Here is a 23,537-nt window from a genome sequence, read left to right as displayed (position 1 = left end):
AGAGAGAAAAATAATAAAAAAGAAAAAGAAAATAGATTTAGGGTATTCAGTGACGCTATCAAGCACAATAACATTCACATTAAAGGGATTCCAGAAAGAAAAGAAAGAGAAAAGTGACAGAAAATTTATTTGAAGAAATAGGAGCTGATAAATTCTGAATTCTGGGGAGGGAAACAAAAATTCAGGCCTAGGAGGTGCAGAAAGCCCCAACAAAAGCAACCCAAGGAGGTCCACACCTAGACACATTGTAATTAAATGGCAAAAAAAAAAAAATTGTGGTAGAAAGTTTTGAAAGAAGCAATCAAAAAGAAAACATTTACATAAAAGAGAAATCCCCATAAGGCTATCAGCTGATTGTTTCAGCAGAAACTTTGCAGGCCAGGAGGGAGTGGCATGATGTATCCAAAATGCTGGGGTGGGGTAGTGAACTGCAGCTAAGAATACTCTATCCACCAAGGATATTATTCAAAATAGAAGGAGAGATGTGGAGTTTCCTAGACAAACATTAGCTAAAGGAAATCATGACCACTACACCAGCCCTACAAGAAACGTTAAAGGGGACTTTTTGAGTGGAAAGAAAAGACCATAAGTAGGAGTAATAAGAGTAGGAAGGACAAGAGATATAAAATTAAATATATCTATAACAATCAGTCAAGTTTTACACAAGAGGATGTGAATTTTGACACCATATATCTAAAATATGGAGAGAAAAGTAAAGAATGGGTTCAACCTTAAGTGAATATTCACTTAACAGAGCCTACTATATACATAAGATGTTATACATAAACATAATGGTAACTGCAAATCAAAAACTAGTAACAGATGCAAAAACTAAAGAAAAGGGAATTCAAATATATCACCAAAGAAATCCAGCAAACCATGGGAGAAGAGAGCAAGAGAGAAAAGGAACAAAGAACTTCAAAGTCAACCATTACACAAGTAACAAAATGGCAATAATTGATACCTATCAATAATTACTTTGAATGTAAATGGACTAAATGTTCCAATCAAAAGACTTAGGGTGATGGAATGGATGGAAAAACAAGGTGCATCCACTTGTTGACTATTGGAGACTCATTTCAGACCTAAAGACACAGGCATATTGAACGTGAAGGGATGAAAAAGAATTTATCACATAAATGGAGGTGAAAAGAAAGTGGGAGTAGTGATACTTATATTGGACAATGTAGACTTAAAGACTGTAACAATAAACAAAGAAGGAAGCTCTGTAATCATAAAGGAAACACTATAAGAAGATATGACAATTTATGCACTCAACATAGGAGCGCTCAAATAAATAAAGCAGCTAGTAACAAACATAAAGGAAGTAACTGATGGTCCTACAATAATAGTAGGGGACTTTAACACCCAACTCCCATCAATGGATAAATCATCCAAACAGAAAATCAACAAGGAAACAGTTCCTTTAAATGACATTTTCGACCGGATGGATCTAACAGATATATTTAGGACATTTCATCCTAAAACAGCAGAATACACATTATTTTTAATGATACATGAAATATTCTCCAGAAAAGATCACATATTAGGTCACTAACAAGTCTCAACAAATTCAAAATGACCAAAGTCATAGAAGGCATCTTTTCTGACCAGAACACACGAAACTGGAAATCAACCACAAGAAAAGAATCTGTAATGAACATAAATACATGATGTTAAACAACATGGTACTAAACAATGAATGGGCCAACCAAGAGGTCAAAGACAAAATAAAAACATACACAGAGACCAATGAAAATAAAAATAGGATGGCCCCAAATATTTGGGATGCAGCAAAACTTATAAGAAAGAAGTTTATAGCAATTCAGGTCTACCTCAAGAAGCAAGAAAAATCTCAAATAATCAATGTAAACATAAACCTCAAGTATCTAGAAAAAGAAAAACAAATGAAACCCCAAACCAGCAGAAGGAAGGAAAATAATAAAATTTAGAACAGAAATACCTACAATAGAAACTTAGAATGACAACGACAACAACAACAACAACAACACAATAGAATAGATTAATAAAACCAGGAGCTTGTTTTAAAAGATTAAAAAAAAAGCAACCTTTATTTAGACTCATTGAGAGAGAGCGAGCGAAGAGAGAAAGATGCAAATAAAATCAGAAATGAAAGAAGAGAGGGGCGCCTGGGTGGCGCAGTCGGTTAAGCGTCCAACTTCAGCCAGGTCACGATCTCGCGGTCCGTGAGTTCGAGCCCCGCGTCGGGCTCTGGGCTGATGGCTCAGAGCCTGGAGCCTGTTTCCGATTCTGTGTCTCACTCTCTCTCTACCCCACCCCCCCGTTCATGCTCTGTCTCTCTCTGTCCCAAAAATAAATAAACGTTGAAAAAAAATTAAAAAAAAAAAAAAAAAAAGAAATGAAAGAAGAGAAAAAACACCACCACAGAAATCCAAATGATTATGAGAATATTATAAGAGATTATATGTCAACAATTGGACAATATAGAAGAAACGGATAAATTCCTAGAAGCCTATAATTTCCCAAAAATGAAGCAGAAAAAAATAGAAAATTTGAACAGACTAATTACCAGCAATGAAATTAAAATATGTAATTAAAAACTTCCAACAAACAAAAGTCCAAGATGAGTCAGCTTTATAGGTGAATTTTGCCAAACATTGAAAGAAGAGTTAATATTTTTTCTTTATATATATATATATATATATATATATATATATACACATATATATATAAATTTTTAATATATATATGTGTGTATATATATATATATATAATTCTTTTATATGTATATAAAATATTTTTTTTGAGAGAAAGAGAAAGAGCTGGGAGGAGTATAGAGAGAGAACGGGACAGAGAGGGAATCTCAAGCAGATTTCACCCTGCCAGTGCAGAGCCCAATGCTGGGCTCAAACTTACAAACTGAGATCATGACCTGAGCCAAAATCAATAGTCAAATGTTTAACCATCTGAGTTACCCAAGTGCCTCAATACTTCTTCTACTCAAACTATCCCCCCGCCCCCGCAAAAAAATAGAAGAAAAGCTTCCAAATTCATTCTGTGAGGTCAACATTCTTATCCCATACACAGAAATAAATTCAAAATGGATTAAGAACCTCAATGTGAGACCTGAAGCCATAAAAATCCTAGAGGAGAGCACAGGAAGGAATTTGCCATCAGCCATTATATTTTCTAAATATGTCTCCTGAGGCAAGGGAAACAAATGCAAAATAAACTATTGGGTCTACATCAAAAAAAAAAAAAAAAACAAACTTCTGCATAGCAAAGAAAGCAATCAACAAAACTAAAAGCCTACAGAATGTGAGTGAAATGTGCAAATGACACTTTTGATAAGGGGTTTGTATCCAAAATACATATAGAACTTTTGTTATGCAACTCAACATCAAAAAAGGGACAAATAATTTAATTAAAAATGAGAAGACATGAAAAGACATTTCTCCAAAGAAGACATCCAGATGGCCAACAGACACACGAAAAGCTGCTCAACATCACTCCTCATCAGGGAAATACAAATTAAAACCACAATGGACTACCACTTCTCACATGTCAGAATGGCCAAAATTAAAAATACAAGAAACAACAGGGTTGTGGGGTTGTGGAGAAAAAGGGACTGTTCGCATTGTCAGTGGGAAGACAAACTGGTATAGCCACTGGAAACAGTTTTCCAAACTGGAAAACAGCATGGAGGTTCTTCAAAAAATTTACAGTATAATGACCATATGCTCCAGTAATTCCACTTCTGGATATTTACCCAAAGAATATTAAAACACTAATTCAAAAAAATATATATACCCCTAAATGTATTCAGTACTATTTACAGTAACCAAATCATGGAAGCAGCCCAGAGGTCCATCAATAGATGAATGGATAAAGAGGTGGTATGTATATGTATGTGTATACACACACACACAGGCGCGCGCACACACACACACACACATATATATATATATATATGTACGTGTATATATATATATATATATATATATATATATATGTACGTGGAATATTACTCAGCCATAAAAAATGAAATCTTGCCATTTGCAACAACATGGATGGATCTAGAGAGTACAATGCTAAGCAAAATAAGTCAGTCAGAGAAAAAAAATACCATATGATTTCACTAATAGATGAAATTTAAGAAACAAGCAAAGTGAAAAAATAAGACACAAACCAAAAACAGAATCTTAATTGTATAGAACAAACCTATGGTTAACAGAGGAGAGGTGGGTGAGGGGATTGGTTTAATAGTGAAAGGGGATTAGGAACACACTTATCATGACGAGCACTGATTAATGTACAGAATAATTGAATCACTATATTGTACACCTAAAGCCAATATAACATTGTATGTTAACTATACTGGAATTAAATATATATATCTATATATATATTCAAAACATTTATTATATTGCTATAGTACAAAATACTTAAAACTATCATTATTATTATTTGGATTATTTATCATGAGGTATTCCTAGTTTGTCTTTAAAGATACTTTTAATGTTTATTTATTATTTGAAAGAGAGAGAGAGAGAGAGAGAGAGAGAGACAGAGAGAGGGAGAGCAAGAGAGAGAGAGAGAGAGAGGGAGATAGACTGTGAGCGGGGGAGGGGCAGAAAGAGAGGGAGACACAGAATCCAAAGGTGGCTTCAGGCTCTGAGCTGTCAGCACAGAGCCTGATATGGGGGCTTGAACCCATGAACCATGATATCATGACTTGAGCTGAAATTGGATGCTTAACCAACTGAGCCACTCAGATGACCCAAGGCGTTCCTAGTTTTACACGACAAAAGAGTACAATATTTTCTGAATATACTAGCATATTTATAACCTGAATTATAAATCTATGTCCATACAGTATATATAAAACTATATTGTGGGGTTTTATTATTACTAATTCACAAAGAATATAATGCTTAAAAAGAGGATATCTAAGACATTTTTAAATTACCATGACAATGGTGACAAGCTGACGATGGTTTTGAGTATGAAACTTGACAAGAAGCTGTGATGAGAAAGAGACAATGAGAGAAGAGAAAGAAGGAAGGAATCAAGGGAGGAGTCCATAAAGCACTAACTTCAATTTGAAATCAGAGGTAGGCTTGTGTTTGCTTGTGTTAGAACATGGTCCTGGTCGTGAAAAACTACATATTTTTTCCCTGTTTTTGTTGCTGACATACTCTGCCCTTGACTTTCTCTACCTCGAACACATCTTGTAAGGTCTTTAACGGACTTTGATCTCATCTGAGAAAAGATCAAGAAGGCATTATTTTCCTAAGTTCTAGTAGACATTTGACAAGAGCTATCAATTTCTCATATGAAGTATTAAAGTATCATTTTCAAGGGAATCTTAACAATTGACTGGTCAAATCACAAGAAAATATTGTAGGAAAAATTAAACAAATCTATTTTGTGCCTTTGGGAAATGAACTGACAGCAGTAGCAGACCTTTGAGGTTTATAATATTCTTTGTTTGAGTAGTGCTACAATGTTAACACTTTTTTAAAAAATGTGTATCCCGTCTTAAAATAATTTGAAAGAAACAGCATCTGTTGCTCTCCTCAGAAACCTATCCTTCCAAATTTATAGTGCATGCTGTGATTTTTGTTCTTCATCAACAGCAACCTTCCTTAGATTCCTATAAGCTTCCATGCTTAATATTATTTTTCTTGGGGTTCTGACTGTGCTGGACTGGATACTGCAACTCAACTTTTAAACTGCGTGCGTGTGTGTGTGTGTGTGTGTGTGTGTATGTGATATAAGTAAATACATTATTACATTTGAATTCCTATAATCTATATAACACCAGACATATAATCAGATTGAATGGCTTGTGTATTTTAACAATAATTCAAGATTAACAGTTGGAACGGAAGATATATAATTTTTAGGTCATACTTATCTTGTGTGTACACATGAATTATTTCCTGTTACTCAAATTGTTATGACTGCTTTTGAGGAAATCAAAATCTTACTTCAGAATATCTGTGAATCCATTAACAGAGGAAATTTCTCACAATGTCCTTCATTTTTCATATACTGCTAAAATGTCAGTGTTCCTGTGAATAGCTTCTCCTAATTTAAATTTCGAGACAATCAGAATTTGTGTCCACTGGGAGGGTATTTTTGGGTGAGATTAAGATTTAGTGAAATTGGGGTAAAGCAGATTGCCCTCCATCATGTGAGTAGGTTCCATCCAATCAATTGAAGGCCTGTGTGGAGATAAAATATCTGCCTTCCAGAGCAAAAGAAAATTCTGCAGCAGACTGCTTTCAGACTACATCTGCACAATTAGCTCTCCTGGTTCTCCAGCCTGTCAGCCCACACTGCATATGTGGGACTTACCAGCCTTCACAATTATGTAATCCAACTCCTTATCACAAATCTCTTTCTCTATATATACACAGTACACAGATTCTGTTTTTCTGAGAACCTAATTCAAGGATTGGTTGTATCACTGCTTTTAGTAATATTTGGGCATCTTAGGAGATGGGTAGAGAGGTAGAGAGAGAGAGAGCGAGCTGTTGAGCACCTTTATGCCTATGCTTTGAACTATGGCATATACTGTTATTTTTCTAAAAAAAATGAAAATTCCCGTTGCTAGATGCAGATTCAAAGAACGTGTCTGGGAAACTGTCAGAAACATAGCAACAGAGTGAGCTCCATATCCCTTGTATGTACAGTACTTGCTAGTATTGAGTAGAATATCCACTCCTAGCCCACCACTTGGCTCCTTGCAGGGCTCCTGGGTCAGCAGAACTGTCTGTTATCCAAAGAGCTACACATTAACATGTTTAGTTTTGCTGTACATATTTATCAGATACTTATTCTGTGTGAGACACTGTCCTACTGCATGTTTGTCTCCATGTAAGAAGACAAGCAAAAGCCTCAGCCATCATGAAATTTACATTCTAGGAATAAAAGTGAGGCCAGAAGCACATTAAAACACAACAAAAATCTCTCTGTATGGAGGCATACCTTAGAGATATTGTGGGTTCAGTTCTAGACCACTGCAATAAAAAATATATCAAAATAAAGTGAGTCAAATAAATGTTTTGGGTTTCTGGTGCAAATAAAAGTTATGTTTACACTATACTGTAGTCTATTAAGCATCCAATACCATTATGTTTAAAAAAAAAAGTACATATCTGAAATTAAAAAAAAAAAAAAAAAACTTTATTGCTAAACAAATGCCAAAACCTCAACTGGGCTTTCAGCAACACATCACCTTTTTGGTGATACAGGGTCTGGTCTCAGGGTTGATGGCTACTGACTGGTCAGGGTGATGTTTTCTGAAGGTTTAGGTGCCTGTGGCGATTTCTGAAAATAAGGCAACCCTTTGGCTTGCTGCGTTAATTGACTTTTCCTTTCCCAAACGATATCTCTGTAGCATGAGGTGCTGTTTGGTAGCGTTTTGCCCACTCTAGAACTTATTTCAAAATTGGAGCCAATCCTCTCAAACTCCGCCACTGCCTTATCAATTAAATGTATGTAATATAAGTTCTTTGCTGTCATTTCAGCAATCTTCACAGCAGCTTCGCCAGAAATAGATTCCGTCTCAGGAAATCTGTTTCTTTGCTCAGCCACAAGAAGCAACTCCTCATCTGTTCGTTTTATCATGGAATCGCAGCAAGGCAGTCTTATCTTCAGGCTCCACTTCTAATTCTAGTTCTTTTTCTATTTCCACCACACCTGCAGTTACTTCCTCCACTGGAGCCTTGAACCCCTCAAAGTCATCCGTGAGGTTTGGAATCACCTTTTCCCAACTCCTTTTTATGTTGATATTTTGACCTCTTCCTATAAATCTTGGATGTTTTTACTGTCATCTAGAATGGTGAACCCTTTCAGAAGATTTTCTATTGATTCTGCCCAGATCCTTCAGAGGATTCACTGTTTATGGAAGCTTTGGCTCTAAGAAAGGTATTTCTTAAATAATAAGACTTGAAAGTTGAAATGACCCCTTGATCCATGGGCAAAATGGATGTTGTGTTAGCAGGCATGAAAACAACATTAATCCCATGTACATCTCCATCACAATGCTTGGGTGACCAGATGTATTGTCAATAAACATTCATAGTTTGAAAGCAATCTTTTGTTCTGGGCTGTAGGTCTCAAGAGTGGCCTTAAAATATTCAGTAAACCATGTCATAAATAGATGTGTCATACAGTGTTGTAGTTCCATTTATAGAGCACAAGCAACATAGATTTAGCATAATTCCTAAGGGTCCTAGGATTTTAGACATGGCAAGTGAACACTGGGTTCAACTTCAAATCAACAGCTGCATTACAAGCTCCTAACAAGGGTCATTCTACCATTTGTTGAAGTCAAGCACTGATTTTTCCTCTCTGGCTATGAAAGTCCTGAATGCCATTTTCTTCCAATATAAGACTGGTTTGTCTGTATTGAACACCTGTTGTTTAGTGTAGCCTTCTTCATGAATTATCTTAGCTAGATTTTCTGGATAACTTGAGGCTTCCATATCAGAACTTGCTGCTTTACCTGGCCCTTTTATGTTGTAGAGATGGCTTTTTTTTAAAACCTCATGAACCAAGCTTTGCTAGATTTAGACTCTTCTGCAGCATCCTCACCAGTAAGCTTACATAGAATTGAAGGGAGTTAGGGCCTTGCTCTGGATTGAGTTTTGGCTTCAGAAGACGTTGTGACTGGTTTAATCGTCCATTCAGACCACTCAAACTCTGTCCACATCAGCAATAACACTGTTTGGCTTTCTTATCAATTGTGTGTTCACTGGAGTAGCACTTTTAATTTCCTTCAATAACTTTTTCTCTGCATTCACAACTGGATGAACTGTTTGGGATAAGAGACTTAGTTTTCAGCCTATTTTGACTTTCAACATGCCTTCCTCACTAAGCTTAATCATTTCTAGCTTTTAATTTAAAGTGAGAGATGTATGACCCTTCCTTTCACTTGACCACTTAGAGGCCATTGCGGGGTTATTAGCTGACCTGATTTCAAACTTGTTGTGTCTCAGAGAACAGGGACGCCCAAGGAGAGGGAGAGAGATGGAAGAATGGCTCGTCAGTGGGGCACTCAGAACACACATAACATTTATCAGTTAAGTTTGCCACCCTATGTGGTCACAGTTTGTGGAACCCCATAATAATTACAATAGCAATTTTAAATATTAATATTCACAGATTACAGTAACAAATATAAAATGAAAATGTTTAAAATATTGCAAGAATTACCAAAATGTGATACAGAGACATGAAGTGAGCAAATGCCATTGTAAAAATGTTCCTGACAGATATGCTCAAAATAGGGTTGCCAGTAGCTTTCATGTTATTTAAAAAAAACAAAACAAAATATCTGTAAAATGCAATAAAACAAGGAAATAATTTGCATTTCATTTCAAGCTTGTTGCTTAAAACATGAAAATATTCCTACTGTGGGTGAACATGTCATCACGTTCTTACTTCCAATAGATACACAATCATCTTCTAGAACTATCTAAATTTTAAAATGTGGGCACAATTCATGATTACTATCAATGTATGGTCATTATCATCATCTTTACAAATACTGATACAACTTGACTACCTTTACATCACTGAAGTTAACATCTTAACTGTTCCACAGGAAGCATGGCTTCAAGACTGGGTGGCCAGTATGGCAACCATATGAAGTTTCTATTCCCATCTCTATGTGATCCTGGTACACTTTCTTATGCACTCTGAATATAACCTTCAATCTTTCTTGATGAAGCCCTCTGTTAGTCTAAGTTGCCAGACAAGATGAAAGTTGTACAGCATTTTAGAACCAGTGCAAGTTGTTATCTGAAAGGATTGAAAAATTATTATGTCTACAGAAATTCTATCTCTAGCTGCTTTCTGAGAATTGTCTTGAAGATCTTAATTTTCTTCTCTCCTGCTCAACTCTACACTATTAACTTAGAATTCCTGGTGTTGGTGTGTGTCCCTTTTTAAAACAATTAGAGATAAACAAGCTTATTCTGTCACAACATGAAACACCTAAGTATACTGTCCTATTTCTAAGGGAGAAACTTCTCGTTTCTACGTAATTTTTTTTTTTAATCTGCACAACACAGAACAACAACAAAAACAACATATGTTGTCAAGGTACATTTTGATAGTGTCTAAAATGTACCCATGAGACTTTCTTAAATATTATTAGCATGTATGTAGCCTCCATTGTCCACAAAGCTCCCATTTGTACAGACAATTTCTAGAACAGACCTTCTCCATCCTCTGTCAATTGTATAATACACATATTTTGTTAGACTTTTCAATTTCATATAAAAGTTAACTTAAAAAATCTCTTGCAAAAGCAGCATTTTCAGTTAAATATTACAAATACTCTCAACAAATATTTAAAGAAATTAGCGGGTATACTTTGTATTTTCAGAAGAACATACAGTTGACTCTTGAACAATGCTGGTGTTGGGGACACCATCTCCCGTGCGCAGTTAAAAAGTTGTGGGTAGGTAAGTTTGACTCCCCCAAAACTTAAGTACTAAAAGACTAATATTGACTGGAAGCCTTACCATAACATAAACAGTTAACTAACACATATTTTGAATATGTATTATTATACTGCATTCTTTCAATAAAGTAGGCTAGAGAAAAGAACATCATTAGGAAAGTCATAAGGAAATGAAATACATTTACTGGAAGCCTTACCAATAGAATAAACAGTTAATTAACACATATTTTGAATATGTACTATTATACTGCATTCCTTCAATAAAGTAAGGTAGAGAAAAGAACGTTATTAAGAAAATCATAAGGAAATGAGAAAACACTGGACTACCAGTGGACCTGCACAGTTCAGGCCCCTGACGACATAGGGTCAAATGTATTTCTCAAAGTTGAATTTGTCATATGCTAAAATAAAAATAGACATTGTAGAAATAACAACGTTTTCATGAATTTTAGGTATTGCCTACAAGTAGTGGTCTAAACTTCATTTTAGGAAACATTGATTCTAGTGAATTAAATGGCCTACAGTAAAACTTCAAGTCACTTATAATCTGTTAGTGTTAAAAGGAAACCTGTAAAATATACATCCTTTCAGTATAGCATTATCTTGATTATAAATACTGGGAAAAAAATTAGAGTCACTCAAAATGCAAGTGATGATGGCTTTAAAGTACCTTATGTTTCTGCATTGTATTACCTCCATTCTTTAGCCACAGTTTACTATTAAAATTATTTTGTTTTTCCTAAATATGTGGTGCAAGAAGGCAGAGGGCCCAGATATTAATAAGTTGTCCCAGAATTAACACCAGGCTAAAATAGATCATTATAACCAAATTCTCTCATGGACAATTAAGAATGGACAAGATGTAAAGCACACTGTAAAGAAAATCTATATAAAAAGCCATTTCCATTCAAATTAGTTGTTTTCGCTCATAATGGAAGGCAATAATAATGATGAGGACTGTAATGATAACGGTAATAATCATACTATTAGTGGCAACAACCATTGAAGGATTACTATGTGCTAAGAACTGAGCTACACACTACAAATATTATCTCACTGAATTCTCAAAATACTCCCATAAGTATGTATTATAATCCCCACTTAAGATGAGAGAAATCCATTCTTAGGTATAATAAGGAGACTTTTTCTACATTATCTATCTAGTGGATGGTAGAATACGAGTCTCATGTGCAGCTCTGTGGGTCCAGAGCCGATACTGTTACTGACCACACAGTAATGAGCAGTGCTAAAATCCAGGTTTGTTCAATAGCTTGCTTAATGACCTTTTTTTTTTTTACTGTTTGCTTGTTTTTATGCGTATAACACAAAGGTTGTACTGGTATAACTCTAGGAAGTAAGAACTAGGTTTTTTTTTTTAATTTTTCTTAAAGTTTATTTATTTTATTTGTATTTTTTTATATATTTTCTTAACATTTACTTATTTTTGAGACAGGGAGAGACAGCATGAACCGGGGAGGGCCAGAGAGAGAGGGAGACACAGAATCTGAAACAGGCTCCAGGCTCTGAGCTGTCAGCACAGAGTCTGATGTGAGGCTGGAACTCACAGACCGCGAGATCATGACCTGAGCTGAAGTTGGATGCTTAACCGACTGAGCCACCCAGGCGCCCTAAAATTTATTTATTTTGACAGAGACAGAGCATGAGCAGGGGAGGGGCAGAGAGAGAGGGAGAGAGAGAAGCCCAAGCAGGCTCCGCTCTGCCACTGCAGAACATGACGCTGGGCTAGAACTCATGAACCACGAAGTCATGACGTGAGCCAAAACCAAGAGTCGGACATTTAACCGACTGAGCTACCCAGGCGACCCAGTAAGAACTAATATTTTAAAGTATTTTTCCAACTACGTCAATGAGATAACATTTATAAAAGATTTCATATCACTTCATTTTAGCCTCTCAAGAAGACACCAATCAAAAAGATATTTTATGTCTGTATTCATATTTAACACATTCTCTTCATATTTACTTATGAGGGTAGAAGATGGAAATATGAACACGTTGTCATGGATTTGAAATGGCAGATAGAATTATTCCAGTCAAGCATAACCTACTCAGGAGTAACAAATCTTAAATGCACATGTTCTGAGTGTATATTTATTGAATCTGTTGTAATTCTTAGAATTTGGTCAATAGCTAGGATATCTGGCATTATTCTTTTCTTGCTTACATTTATTTTAAAAACTGTGTGTTTTCTTAAACATAGAATGATGTATCATGTGCGATTTCTACAGTGTAAATAGTTACTATGGGCATTTGGCGTAGCAGGAGTGACCTTTCTAAAACATAAATGGATTATATTAATCCTCAGCTTAAAGTACTTCAGTGCCTTTCTATTGATTATAAAATATATTTCAAGACTTACATCCATGGGTACTTAATTGTTTTAACTATTGTAGTTTAAGGAGCAAATATTTGTTGATTTCAGATAATAAGTCCAGAATTAGGCTGTTGTGGGGCTTGCCCAATGGTTCAATGACATCATCAGACATCAGGTTCTTTTCATCTTTCAGCTCTGCTGTTCACAGTATATACACTTGTATACTGTACCCTTGTGGGTACATCTATACCCTTGTGTATCATCTCATGGTCACAAGATGACCATTATTTTCCAGAGTTATGCCTTCATAATAGTCAAACAGAAAAAAGAAAGAAAGATACAGGAGAAAAAAGCTATTTTGATTGTAGGGAATCATTATAGTCACGTTATACGCAGAATTAGGGTTATTTCATTAACTACCTCTAGTTTTGAGGTAGGAGTTTGAAAATAGACTTTTAGCTAGATGCTTTGGGAATCAAAAAGTAATTAATGTTCTGTGTTTAAGGATAAACAGGAAAACATCTTTTGGATTGGCATCTAGCACTACCTACCTTATATGTAGTAAAATATAGATATATTGGCCATTGAGGTTACAAATGATTACAATTTCTCTAGCTTAGAGTATTTTACATAATCTAGCCTATTTTAATTATCTTACCTTTCGTCCTGCTCTACCGCTAGATTTACTTTGTACTTAGTTTAATTAAACACCTAATTCCCTGAATTCTCAATGTCCTTTCCCTACTGTCCTGCCTTCGTGGTTGCTGTAATTATGACTTGCAAAACCCTGTTGTCTTGATGTATCTGTTGAGTTTCCACTTTATCTAGAAGTCAACCCAGGCATCTTCTACTCTATCAAGAATTCTCATATTCTCTTTTAAATGCCTAATAAAATTTATTCCTCTGTGTCACATTATAGTGTGAAATTCATATGAGCTTACATTATTATGAGCAAGCAATTGATATATCTGGAAATTTAAAATACTTTCAACTTATGGCCACAAGGAAAGAATTGACAAAAGTTGTTTTCAAATGTTTAATGATATATGTCACATATTATTTCAATATTTGAAATAAAGCTTTGTCCATTGGACCCTTGTGGCCACAAAAAGTACATAAAATCCTGTGCTGGAAGTTTAATCTTAATGAAAAGAAAATTTTTGCTTGATGAGCTTAGTAAATTTTAGCTACTGTGGAAGAAATAAGGATTGGGATGTAGCTAACTTATTAAACTCAGCTACTGTAGAAGAGATATGCTTTCATATGGCATGAATTAGTGACCAAGGAATGTTGGATAATTGTCTACAATTTTGAATATATCAGCGTATAAATAACATCAGTGTAGCACTATAGTGTTTTTTGTTTTCTATCATATACTACATTACTTGATCTTTAAAACAATCTAATAAGGTAAAAAAAAAAGATAAATACAATTATCCCTTTTTTTTTTTACAGAATATTAGTGTGTTGTTCAGAGAGATTAGTGGGTTTGTCAGAGTTCAAATAGTAAATGGTAAAATTGGAAATTAAACGCAGATCTTTTGATTTCAAATTCAACGTTGAGTTTACAATACAGTTCCGACTCCTGTGATTATAATTATGTAATAATTGTATACTTTTGCTCTCTTGAGTGTTTTGTATTCATGTTTATTAATACTATTAAGTCATAATTATTTTATAAATTTTATGTAAATCCTAAATATCATAAGTATATTTTCTATGTATTACTTATTATTAGAGATCTGCATTGCTTTGTCATTGGTAAGGTAACAAACTCATCCTGCTTTGCCAGGGACTTTCCTGCCTTTAAAACTGAAAATCCCTCTTTCTAGAAACCTTCTGAGTCCTGAAAACTTAAAACGTTTGGTCACCCTCTTCATATGGTGGAAGACAAATCGTTAATCCCTATATTCTTTTGAGCAGTCTTAGAATTACAGATACCTGAATCAGAAATTTAATTGGAAATCTTAAAAGATGGGAACTTGTTGACACAGTTTAACAAAGAGATTAACTAGTCATTATATCTCATTAGCCATGCCATGTTTAATATTTATATTACATGAACTATTAAATTTTAGGTAGAGGCAACCGGGTGTATCAGTCAGTTAAGTGTCTGACTTCAGCTCTGGTCATGATCTCACAGTCTGTGAATTCAAGCCCCACGTTGGGCTCTGGGCTGACAACTCAGAGCCTGGAGCCTGCTTCAGATTCTGTGTCTCCCTCTCTCTGTGTCCCCCACCACCCTCCCTGTCAAGAATAAGTATTTTTTAAAAATTAAAAAATTAGGCAATTTAATATATCTTATCAAAGTATCATAGAATTTGGTTTGTATTTAGATTAGTCCTATGATTTTCAAAGAGTTTTTATAAAAGCTCCAAGTGCTGTTGACTTTTAACATTGGCAGTAAAAATATTTGGATTTAAATGTTTTTGAAAGAAATGATGCATGCTCATTTAAAGTATCAAACTGTCAATATGGGAAGTAAACTTCACCTATCACTAAGAAATGATAAACATCATCATCATCTCATTTACAGAGTAATTATTTTGACCAGAATAATACAAAAGGACAAGACAGAATTACAAAAAATAAAGCTCCTGAACTGAGAAAAAACTGAGGGTAGATGGGGGGGAGGGAGGGTGGGTGGGGAGAGGGAAAATGATTGATGGGCATTGAGGAGGGCATTTGTTGGGATGAGCACTGGGTGTTGTATGTAAGCCAATCTGACAATAAATTATATTAAAAAAATAAAGCTCCTGAATAAATAAAAATATTTTTCATTAAAACAAACTGGAGTATAATTATTAACACATACTGAAAAGAAGACTTCTTCTTCTGGGTAAGACAGTAGATCACTGTAGATCCATGCTCCTTCTACAATATTTAGAAAGATCCTATTTTTAAATTTTTTTTTCAACGTTTATTTATTTTTGGGACAGAGAGAGACAGAGCATGAACGGGGGAGGGGCAGAGAGAGAGGGAGACACAGAATCGGAAACAGGCTCCAGGCTCTGAGCCATCAGCCCAGAGCCCGACGCGGGGCTCGAACTCACGGACCGCGAGATCGTGACCTGGCTGAAGTCGGACGCTTAACCGACTGCGCCACCCAGGCGCCCCGAAAGATCCTATTTTTAAAAGGCACCGAATAATTATAGAAATAGGAAGAATATGGTAAATTAAAATTCCAAAGAGGAATAAACTTTTCTATTATGAGTAAAAGCCATTTCTTTTTTGGATCCAGATCCTTATTTTACGGTGAGTCTAGGCATTTGGCCGGATCCATCCAGGAAGTTTCTATAACGGAATAGAAACCAGCAGAGACTTCGGTAGTTGAATGAAGTTGAGTTCATGAGTGATGGTATGGAAACTAAAGAAGCCAAACCAAAAGCTGTTTACTCTTGGAATATTGTGAGTTCTGAATTCTGAGCTACACTGGAGGCTAGGGCTCTGAGTGAAATGCTAGAAGCATTTGAGTATTAATTGCTGTAAGCAATTTAAAATAAATCACATACTCAATATACCTATGAGTCAAAGTTCTAATGGAGCGTAAGAGCTGGTCTCAAAAATTTGGCCAGTTTCCCCTTAAAACATTTGCCAGCTATTGAAAAATATGGAATGCGATAAGTTAATAAAGACATCTCAAGAGGAGAGCTGATTTCCCCAAGGATTTGTGGGACTAAGACGGTAGAGAGAGAGCTACCAGATTCTCACTCGACACACAGAAGACTGCACTCCTGGCACACTGACGAACAAGAGGTTGTTTATTCTGAAATGGCAACCTAGCTCAACCCTTCGTTGAATTTGATGATATTAACAAACACCTACAATCTGGCTGTCACAAGAAAAGAAGAACTCTTTCTTGTAAAAAGAAACCATTGTCTGGTTTCTTATTTTATTTTTTCTTCATAATAACCTGCACAGAAATCTTAAGATATATGGGATATGTGAAGACACAGAAAATATGATCAGACAAGAATGAAAAGCACTAAGAACAATACATGGATACGTGTAAAAGAACATTGACCACTTAAAACAACAAAAATAATGTTTTATGGGATTTATAACATATGCCAAGAAAAAAAGTGACACCAAAGGTACGGATCATAGGAGGGTGAAAATAGAACTTTCAAATATCAGAAGCATGTCCTTAAGTAATATTACTGGTTCTGACCTACTGGTTATAACATTTCTAAATTTATTTACGATCGCTATTGGCTAATTTTATCCTCTTATTTACTTGGTAGTATGGCAAGGTACGGAAACCTAGGTACATGATAATTTCCTTTGATCTTTAAAAATACCACCCTTGTCTTTTGATTAGGAAAAACAAAAAAAAGCAAAACCGTCTAATTCTTATGTAAAACTCTTCATTCTGGGAGTAACTTGACACTTGTAAATTTTTAATAAATTTTTCTTTTCCTGTGAGTATATTTCCTTTAAAGTGTGTGTGTGGTGTGTATAATAGTTGTGAATCTTTTTACATGTATCTTCTCCCAGGAGGTGGGGATTTCTATCTGGAAATAGTGTCTTTAACTTTCAGGAATTTTATTCTATTATTTATTTTCCTTTCAATTTCCTTTTGCTATTCCAATTAAGAATTTTAGAGCATCTGGATTTCTTAAATTTGCTCATATTTTCAATTGTTTGCCCATTTTTACTGTGTTCCTTCTCTCTGTATTCTATTCACTCATTGATCTCCAGCTCTCCACGTTCCCAATCATCTCAAATATTCAAGTTATATTTTAATAATTTAAGCAAATACACTTATTTAATATTCAAAAACTGTGATTGTGCCAATTTCATTTGGTTATTTTTTTTTTTATTTAAATAGAAGTTAACACACAGTGTAGTATTGGTTTCAGGAAAATTCAATTATATTCAGGAGAATATAACACCTAGTGCTCATCACAAGTGCCCTTCTTAATGCCCATCTCCCCTTCACTTCTCTCCATCAACTCTGTTCTCTATCATTAAGAGACTCTGTGGTTTGTTTCTTTTGTCTTCTCTTTCCTTCACCCCCTTGCGTTATTTTTTTAATATATATATGGCTGCAAAATCCAATAGAATTTCTCAACAGATTTAATCATAGTAGACATAATTTACTCAAAAGTCAAAAATGGAAGGAAGAGTAGCCATGCTTTAAAGAAAAAGCCTTTTCTTCTCTAAAACAATGCTGCTATAATAACTAAAGGAGGATTTGCTATACTATGGAATGTGACAGTGTTTGACCTGCCACCTGCAGATGGTCAGTCAGTAATTGTTTGAGCCACACGACACGGACAGCAATACTGAGTGTAAGAGCGTGATTGAAAAATGACCATCGAAAACAATTTCTTGTTGTGAAAATATTATAAATGCCACTCAGCCAAGACAATATATGACGAGCAAGAGGTGTTGTAGAGGGACATGCTGAGAAAAAGTTTGCAAAATGGAAGTGTAATGGATGATATTGCTGGAGCCTCAAAACTGATGTTGTGTCATTTCTTCTTAGAGGCTAAGAATGCTGCTACGGAAATTTCTACAAATTCTCAGGGGAAATGATTTTGAACATGGTATCTGAAATTAAGAAAACAATTTCTCAAGTATTTTTAAAAAAAAATTATTACATGACAATATGTTTGGTATATCTGTCCTTGTCACTATACATTTAATATTTCATATGTCTTGTCTTATGACTTGGGTTAAACTATGTGACTTTATGTAAAATGATGTTATGTATTTAATAAATGTTTTCATTGATTTTAGCTATATGGGTAGACAGAAATGTGCCTTCGGTAATACCTGTTTCTCATTTTTAAATTTTAAAATTAAAAAAAAAAATCCCCTGTATATTATCCACGGTAAAAATCTATTGCACTTGACTTCTGAAATTCATCTATGAATAAATGAAAAAGAAATATATAATAGAAACATAATTCAAATCACTCAATATATTTTATTTGTACCTACTGTAAATTATATTGGGAAATCTATGAGTCACCTGTGCAGACTCTCTTGAGTCAGGGGTGGCCTATGAAATACAAGTACACATCTGACGACACCCCCCCCCACCTTGTTCATTTTCCCCCTTCTTGCTCGGTATACACAAACATGTTGTTGTCACAAGCATAGTGAGAAAATATGTGCATAGACATTGGCGATGACATCATTTAGCCATGGGTCCAGCAGCTTCCTACCTCCCAACATTTTATTATGATAGAGAAATAAACATATGTTTATAATATCACAAGTCAGGTTTTCTGTTATTTTCAGCTAGAATCTTACTTAACTGTTTTAAGAGAGGCAAACCATAAGAGACTCTTAAATACAGAGGACACACTGAGAATTGCTGGAAGGAAGGTAGGTGGGGGGATGGGCTAAAAAGATGATGGACATTAAGGAGGGCATTTTTTGGGATGAGCCCTGGGTGTTACATGTAAGTGATGAATGACTGGGTTCTACTCCTGAAACCAATATTATGCTGTATGTTAACTAACAGGCTTGAATTTAAATAAATTAGTTTTAAAAAAGATAGTTTAGCTCCAACTTCAATGGATAGATTGAAAATCTTTCAATGCTATTTTAATTTCTTAGGTATTAAATTTAATTTCTTTTAAGTTTTGAAACAGAAATGAAGGAAATTACTGAAACTCAGATAATACTTTTATAAATTGTATAGGCTTGGAAAATGATACTAAACTTAAGAAATATGTTATGAATAATTTTAAGGTTAGAGATATTTTAATAATTTGATAATTTATAATAACTTAATAATTCCTAACACTTGGGGTGCCTGGGTGGCTCAGTCAGTTAAGCATCCGACTTCAGCTCAGGTCATGATCTCACGGTCTGTGAGTTCGAGCCTTGTGTCGGGCTCTGTGCTGACAGCTCAGAGCCTGGAGCCTGCTTCAGATTCTGTGTCCCCCTCTCTCTGCCCCTCCCTGCTCACGCTCTGTCTCTCTCTGCCCCTCCCCTGCTCACTCTCTATCTCAAAAATAAATAAAAACATTAAAAAAATTTAAAAAAAGGAAATTCCTAACACTTTATTGACTCTACTCTGTAAACCATGAGGAAGCTACCATGTTGAGAGTTCCTGACAACTCCCATTCCTTATCTCCCATTGTTTAATTGAATTATTTTTATGAGACAAGGTTTATAGCATTTATAATTTATAAACATTTTGAAATAGTTTAGTAAGTATGCTGATTTTTAAAAGAGATGCAAAAGTCCACATCTTGTTTCTCCATCCCTGCTTTCTATAATTTTTTGACTGAATATTTGCTGTATTTTGCTAAGGACCTCAAATATGTGCTATTCCTGAAGTTCTAGCATAACTAAGAATTTTTTGTTGCTTTAAAACCAAAGTAAGTTTAGCCTTGTATACAGTTCCTGAGTGCTTTTCTTTTGAGAACTCTGTAGATATTAACCAACTCTAATTTAATTTTTTTAACTGAGAAACACATTTTCATTCCAGTACGCCCAAACCATCATGTCCTCTTTAGTCTCTATCTTCTTCAGAAACCACAATTTGTTTATGTTGTTCCTCTTTAAAATCAACCATATCCCATATCTCTTATCTTATCAAAAATAAGCTAATTATCATTGCTCTTTTATAGTTAAGTTTTTACTAGCTATTGAATAATCACATTCTTGTGAGATTTTGAGTTTTTAAACTTTTTTATCCTCTCTTTTTGATGTAATATAGAGGCAAAACTATGTGATCAATTCAATATTGTCAGAAAAAAAGTATTTGACAAAGTACAATATGCATTCACAATAAGAAAAAAAAAACTCAACAAAGTAGGTTTATTTTTATTTATTTATTTATTTTTTTTGAGAGAGAGAGAGAGACAGAATATGAGCAGAGACAGAGAGACAGAGAGAAAGAGACAGAGAATCAGAAGCCGGCTCCAGGCTCTGAGGTGTCAGCACAGAGCCCAACGTGGGGCTTGAACTCACCAATGATGAGATCATGACCTGAGCCAAAGTCGGACGCTCAACCGACTGAGCCACCCAGGCGCACAAGAAAACAGGTTTAGAGGGAACATACCTCAACAGAATAAAGGCCACATATGAAAAACTCACAGCTATAACATAGTTCTCAATGGGGGAAAAATTGAGAGTTTTTTCCCTAAGGTCAGGAAGAAGACAAAGATATTCACTCTCACCACTTTTATTCAACATAGTATTGAAAGTTCTAAACACAGCAATCAGACAACAAAACCAAAAGGCATCCAAATTGGTAAGGAAGACTTAAAACTGCCACTCTTTGAAGATGATATGATACTATATATACTAAAGCCCAAAGATTCCACCAAAAAACTTTTAGAACTATTATATGAACTCAATAATGTTACAGGATACAAAATCAATATAGAGAAATCTGTTGTATTTCTGTACACTAATAAAGAAGTAGCAGAAAAAAAATTAAGAAAGCAATCCCATTTATAATTGTACCAAAAATAATAAACTTCCTAAAAATAAATTTAACCAAAGAGGTGTAAGACCTGTACTCTGAAAACTATAAAACATTGATGAAAGAAATAGAAGATGATACCAATGGAAAGATTTCACACTCATGAGTTGAAAGACCAAATGATGTTAAAATATCCCTCTTACCCAAAGCAACCTATACATTTTATGAAATCCCTATCAAAACACCAACAGCATTTTTCACAGAACTAGAATAAGCAATCCTAATGTTTGTATGAAACCACAAAAGACCTCAAACAGACAAAGAAATCTTGAAGAAGAAAAACAAAACTGGAGGTATTGCAATTCCAGAGTCCAAGTTATAATACAATGCTGTAATAATAAGAACAGTACGGTACTGACACAGAAGTGGACACATAGATCAATGGAACAAAATAGAAATTCCAGAAATAAACCCACACTTATATGCTCAATTAATCTTCAACAAAGAAGGCAAGAATATACAGTGGGAAAAAATGTCTTCAACAAATGATGTTGGGAAAACTGGAGAGGTACACGCAAAAAAATTAAACTAGACCGCTTTCTTACATCATACACAAAAATAAATTCAAAATGGATTAAATAACTAAATGTGATACCTGAAATCATAAAAATCCTAGAAAAGAACACAGGCAGTAACATTTCTCTGACATCGGCCATAACATTTTTCTAGATATGTCTCCTGAAGCAAGGGAAGCAAAAGCAAAAACAATTGGGACAACATCAAAAAAAAAAAAAAACAAAAAAAAAAAACTGCTGCACAGCAAAGGAAACTATCAACAAAACTAACAGACAACCTACTGAATGTGAGAAAATATTTACAAATGACATATCTGATAAAGGGTTAGTTTCCAAAATACGTAGAGAACTTCTGCAACTCAATGCCCCCCAAACAATCCTATTAAGAGGGGCACAACATATGAACATACATTTCTCCACAGAAGACATCCAGATTGCCAGGAGACATGTGGAAAGATTCTCAACACCATTCATCATCAAGGAAATGCAAATCAAATCCATAATGAGCTGTATCATCCCACACATGTCAGAATGGCTAAAATCAAAAACATAAGAAATAAGTGTTGATGAGGATGTAGGCAAAAAAACAAACAAACAAAAAAAAAACCTTATGTACTGTGGTTGGGAATGCAAACTGGTACAGCCACTGGAAAACAGTATGAAGCTTCCTCAAAAAAATAAAAATAGAACTACCATACAATCCTGTAATTTCATTATTTGATCTTTACCCAAAGAATAGGAAAACACTAATGCAAGGATATATTCACCCACATTGTTAACAATAGCCAAATTATGGAAACTATATATATATATACACTATGTCATATGATATAGGGAATATCATTCAACCACAAAAAAGAATGAAGTCTTGTCATTTGCAACAACATGGATGGATCTAGAGAATGTAATCCTAAGTGAAATAAGTCAGAGAAAGACAAATACCATCTGACTTCACTCATGTGTGGAATTTAAGTAACAAAACAAGTGAACAAAGGGAAAAGGAGACAAACAAAAATATAGACTCTTATCTACAAAGAACAAACAGATGGTTACCAGAGGGGAGATTGGTGGGGGGATGGGTGAAATAAGTGAAGGAAATGAAGAGAACACTTACCTTGAGCGCTGAGTAATATAGAGAATTGTCAAGTCACTATATTATACACCTGAAACTAATTTAACACCATATGTTAATTATACTGGAGGGTTTTTAAAATTTTTTTTTATTTATTTTTTAAGAAGATTCACTCTTTATCTTTAAATATTGACACTTTGATTATAATGTTTCCTTGTGTGGAACTCTCTAGGTTTTCCCTACTTGAGATTCTCTGTCTCTAGACTTGGTTGTCCGCTTTCCTCACCAAGTTAGAAAAGTTTTGCTATTTTCTATCCCTTTCTGTCTGTCTTTGCCTTCTGGGACCCATATAATGCAAATGTTAGTATGCTTGATCTTGTCCCAGAGGTCCCTTAAATGATCCTCAATTTATTTTTTTTTTCTTCTTGCTGTTTTGGCCGAGTGACTTTCTCTACAGTCTTCCAGATCACTGATTTGTCCTGCTGTGTGTACTCTGCTATCACTTCCTTTTAGCCCATTTTTACTTTAGTTAATGCGTTCTTCAGGTCTGAGTAGTTCTTTTTTTAATTATATATCTTTTATATCTCTTTGAAGTTCTTGCGCGTCTCCATTCTTCTGAGTTTTGTGAGCACCTTTATGGCCATTACTTTGAACTCTTTATTTGGTGGATTGCTTAGCTCCATTTTTTCAGTTAT

Source organism: Leopardus geoffroyi, chromosome B1 (genome assembly GCF_018350155.1).
Source record: "Leopardus geoffroyi isolate Oge1 chromosome B1, O.geoffroyi_Oge1_pat1.0, whole genome shotgun sequence".
Taxonomy (NCBI): domain Eukaryota; kingdom Metazoa; phylum Chordata; class Mammalia; order Carnivora; family Felidae; genus Leopardus; species Leopardus geoffroyi.
This window is presented reverse-complemented; position numbering follows the sequence as displayed.